The 4,807-nt window shown below is 44.4% G+C and overlaps 1 long non-coding RNA gene across 1 annotated transcript; it reads right to left on the bottom strand.

The window, feature by feature from the left end:
- Positions 1–1,155: 1,155 nt before the first annotated feature.
- Positions 1,156–2,889, bottom strand: LOC113910337. The gene is made up of 3 exons (XR_003516013.1): positions 2,725–2,889; positions 2,239–2,294; positions 1,156–1,320 (listed from the first exon to the last, which is right to left on the bottom strand). It is a non-coding gene; the product is annotated as an uncharacterized LOC113910337 (long non-coding RNA).
- Between the last annotated feature and the right edge of the window lie 1,918 nt (positions 2,890–4,807).

Below are 4,807 nucleotides of genomic sequence, written 5' to 3'. Positions count from 1 at the left end.
ACCAGGAGTGAGGGGGTGCTTGGCCTTAGGACTCCGATAGCAATCTGAGTTCATCACAAGTACCAACTGGGAAATGCCAGCGCCAGTCTTGAAAGGCCCTCCAAGCTCACGCCTGATTTCCTGCCATGGATCACCCCAATGCCTGCCTGCCACTCTTTTACCAAAGACGGTTTTGCCACTCCCCAGTCGTCTTATTTTAATTTCTGCTTGGCAGCACGCTCTATCACCAAGGAGGCGCGGGCTCGGCCATTCTCCCAGCATCTCTCCATTATCAAACACGCTCCTTGTTCCCATGACTGGCTGCTTAGGGAGATGTTAACTGATTCCCTGTTTTAAATCTGCAGCACTTCAAAAGGCTGTTTTGTCTTCACTAGCACTGAGACCTGGCGCCCGGCCACGGCCCGGGAGCTAAGGTTAGCTCCTGAGTCCCAATGCAATCACGCACTGTCTGCTTCTTGCTACTCCCAAGTTCTGGAAGTGTTTCCAAAAAATCCTCCAGTGTCGCCAGAATGACAATTGCGTCATGATAGCCAGAGCCCTTCAGGTGCTGAGAAGCGCCTGTCTGAGGCAGAGTGACTAGAGGGACATTTCCTTGCAAGTGAAGCCCTTTTGCAAAGGAGGCTGGGGAGGCTGGGGAGGCTGGGGAGGCCAGGAGGCTGGGGCAATTTCTCCCCTCTCAAGCATTCTCAAGAAGCAGTCACTCTGCATGACTCCAGGCTCTGGCAGTGCAGAGGTCTGACGAAGAAACACACATGCTCCCCAACATCTGTGGGTTTACAAACCAACCGTCCAACAAAAATAACCCTGGTCAAGGGGCTGGAAACACTGGAGAGAAAGACATAACACCTGTCCTCAAGGAGCTTGCTTTCTCAAAGAAAGAGGAGAGGACAGAAGAATAAATCATTATAATCGTGAGGGATTAATGAGAAGAAGTTAGAGGTACAAACAAGGAAGCCCAGAGAAGCATACTTGGGGTAGCCTGTGTGTGTGTGTGTGTGTGTGTGTGTGTGTGTGTATGTGTGTGTGTGTGTGTGTGTGTGTGTGTGTGTGTGTGGTGAGGGAGGGCAGGGCAGGCCACTCTTCAAGAGGCATTAGCCAGACAGAAAATACCACAAAATACTCACCTATGGCCACTTTTGCTTCTGGTAGTTGTCAAGGTGGGTGGGCTGGAAACTGAGTCTGAAGGGAAAAAATAAGCTTGAGGTGAGGCAGGGCTCTAATGCTGTACACCTGGGCTCAGACGTGTCCTCCACGGGGCTTCTTCATTTTCTATCCGAACTATGGTGTGGTCAGTTCTCCATCTTAAGTCCTTCCGACCCCCTGCACGGAGTGAGATGCAGAGCCCGTGAGACCCATGCCAGAGAGGTCAGTGAAAGAGGCTAAAACATTTGTTTTTTGGCAGCTGGAATCTGAACACAGAGGACACAGATGCCTAGTTTTGCCCCTATCAGTCTTACAAGACACACTGATGGATTGGGGGTGAAACTCTTGGGGAGAGGTGAGCTGAGGGGGCTCCTGGTTTCTGTCTTGGCTGCTCGAGAAAAGAAGCAGTCAGTGGGGGCAGATACCATATCAACTTTCCACAGGTAAGCAGATGGTGAATTTACAAGTCCCTGGAGAGTTCAGTCATGAGTGTAGGAGAGACATGGGGCTTGTAGGTCTAGCTTCGGAAGCCACAAGAGTGGAAAAGTTTGCCCAAAACTATGTAAAGAATAGAAACTCCTGGAAACATATGTTCCAATGTAGTGGGAGGTGCAAAACGAAACAAAACCAAACCCAAATCTAATGTTCCAATGGGGTGGATATGCTATAAGATATGAAAGGAGCAGAGGAGTGGGGACCCACAAGGTTGCCCTTTGTGAGCTGAGGCTCTTATATATAATATATATAATATACAACAGCATAAAATATATATATATTTAAAATATATATTTAAGTTATATTTTTCATTTTTATGCTCATATATACCATTTTTATGTATCAGCATAAAAATGAAAGTGAATTCTTACCTAGGAATGTAAAAGGGGAAACAGGGATCATTCAGGTGCTATCAGGAAATCTTTAAAATTCAGCCTCAAAGAGGCAGGCACTGTGTCTTCTAAGCCAGCATTGCTGCTCAGAGCATCCTTATGAGAGTTAACAGCAATAGCATTAAGTAAGAAGTACAAAAGAACAACCCATAAGAGGATGTAGGTGTACAAAAGAATTTTCACCAACACTTCCAGAAAAAAAAATTACCTTCTTTGCTTGATGAGGCTGATCGAGATAAAAGATCCCCTACGTTAGTACAGTTCCTGGAAAATGTCATAAGAGAGACAATAGACAAGGAAAAAAAAAAAAAAGAAATTTAAATCAGGCCTGGGTTATGCCAAATAGAGATTGTCTAATTAAACAAAGAAATAAGATGAAATTAATGTACAGGAACTTTTCCCTCATACAGAAAGAAAGTAAAGCTTGACAGTTTAAGTAGGAAAGTTTATGGTAATTTTTAAAAGGAAAAGGAGAATCAGCCAAGACAGAGATGGGTTTGTATCAGGCAGTTGATGCATTTGCAGGTAGACCGATATTTCTCAATGCACAACATGAAGTCTCGTGACCATGATGCCTGACAGGATGCCACGAGGGAGGCGAATGATATGGCTCCAAAGAAAGTCAGAGAGTCAACTGGGTGGACATTGTTCATTGCCTCCCCAAAAACTGTCCTCCTCCATCTGCTGGACATACGGTTAAATGGCACTTCCTCAACTTCTTTGCATTGAGATGGGGTCATATGACTGACTGAGGGCAGAAGGAATCCGAGAAGAAGTGATGTGTGCCATTTCCTCAGCAGGACCTTGAGTCATTCTTTCCCTTATGCTTCCGTTCCCTTCCTGCAAGCTGGACTGCAGAAAGGTGCTGACCCAAGTTTCAACCTGACAACGCCCCATGGGTGGAGCCGGAGTCCCCGAATGACTTCATAAAGGAGAGGTCTTCCGTCAACCTGGACCTCTTGTCTTCAAGCTGAATGCCTTCTATAGTCTTTACACCACTGTCTCTTTGTGTCTGTACCTTTTCCTTTCCCTGAACTGTGTACCAATAAACAAAAGACTCATTCAAAACTATTTATTAAGAAGTTACTAGGTCTTTAGTTTGGCAGTAGGCCCTGAACGCCCGATGCTAAATCAGACCCATGCATACACGGCTCACTCCAGTGTAACCATCACCTTATTCTGGAGCCATACGTGCAGAAAAATGGGGAAAAACCAAAGAGGGTACATGTCATTCTGCTTGGAAGAGAAGAAGGAGGAATCTGTGTGGTGGTGGCATTTGGAATGAGCCTGTAAGCAGCTTCCTCTGGGCAGAGAAAAGGGGGAGGAAATGGGAGAAGACATTCCACGGTGTGCTCAGAAAGGCAAGCCTGGTCAGTCCGCAGGGTGAAGGGCTGGGAGCCCTGAAGGCAGAGCCAGAAAGACATCCAAGGACCAGAATGTGAAGAGGCTTATTTGGACTTCACCCTGCGTGACAATAGAATCTACTGAGGTTTAAAGTAAGCACTGCATAGGGCCAGATTTGTGCTTCAGAAAGGCCTCCTGGAGGGTGTGCAGAGCGGACCCAAGTGAGAGGCCAAGATGGGAAACCCAGTGTGGAAATGTCACCCTAGCCCAGGACAGTGACAGTGGGGGCCTGAATGGGAATGTCGCAGCAAGACTCGAGAGGAAGGGACCATTTTGAGAGAGCTCCCAGAGTGGAGGTAGACAGACTATGGCAACAACTGAATGAATGGCAAAATGACTAAGTCACCTGCTCACCTTGGCTCTCACTCTATTCTAGACTGTTGCTCTTAGGTCATTTCTGAAGGAATCAATTCACGTTCCCTATCCCTCTCTCCAGAACACAGAGCACTCCCTCTTTACAGATCCTCATGTCCCTTTCTGTGCCCTCCCATCCACCGTTCACGGAGCCAAGAACCCTCAGGAGCTGCCCCAGGTTCAAATCAACACCTTCTAGAACGCACTTTTTCCTCCTATAGCCAAGGACTGCCCATGTCTCACAGCTGAGGACGAACCATGTTGGGTTTAAAGGATGAGGGATAAGAAGCCTCCAGATAATGAATGAGGTTTGAGAAAGCAGAGCAGCATTCTTAAGTGAAGGGAAGAGTAGAAGAAAATTAAAAGACAGAAGATGGGTATCATTTGGGCTGGTTATGAGCCTGGGCTGGTCACCAAACCTCCTCAGGCCTCATATTTGTAAGGTGAAAGCATCATACAAGGTATTTTCTAAGAATCCTGATAATGCTCACAAAAGGAACAAACAAATGATTCTAGAACAATGAAGAAATAATTGTTGTTCATGAATTGTGTATTACAGAGCAAATAACAACAATGTCTAGATTTCAGAGGTGACCAAATTAACTTTGTAAAACTACCTAACTAAATCACAAATTAAATGAGCTAAGAAATGGAAAAGTTATATGAGTGCATGTTTTTAGGGCCTAAACAAACACAATAGTTTTAAGATTCAGAATAATTTAGCAGGAGTCAGTGTAGAATATGGAATTAAATTAAAAATAATTGCCACTCTTACAGAAGGAATAATAATTCTGGTAAGCACAAAGGATATATAAAATTAATACTAATAATTACAAAGGAATTACTTAATTATCTGACTTATCGGGAGAATACAATCAGATGCTAATAAATAGAAATGAACCTTATATTACTTTACTCTTATGTGTCAGTCAAACTGAATTTTTTTCTATTTCTCCATTTTTTTTAATTTTTTTATTGTTATCTTAATCACCATACATTACATCATTAGTTTTTGATGT

Source organism: Zalophus californianus, chromosome 6, assembly GCF_009762305.2.
Source record: "Zalophus californianus isolate mZalCal1 chromosome 6, mZalCal1.pri.v2, whole genome shotgun sequence".
NCBI lineage: Eukaryota > Metazoa > Chordata > Mammalia > Carnivora > Otariidae > Zalophus > Zalophus californianus.
This window is presented reverse-complemented; position numbering and strand designations above follow the sequence as displayed.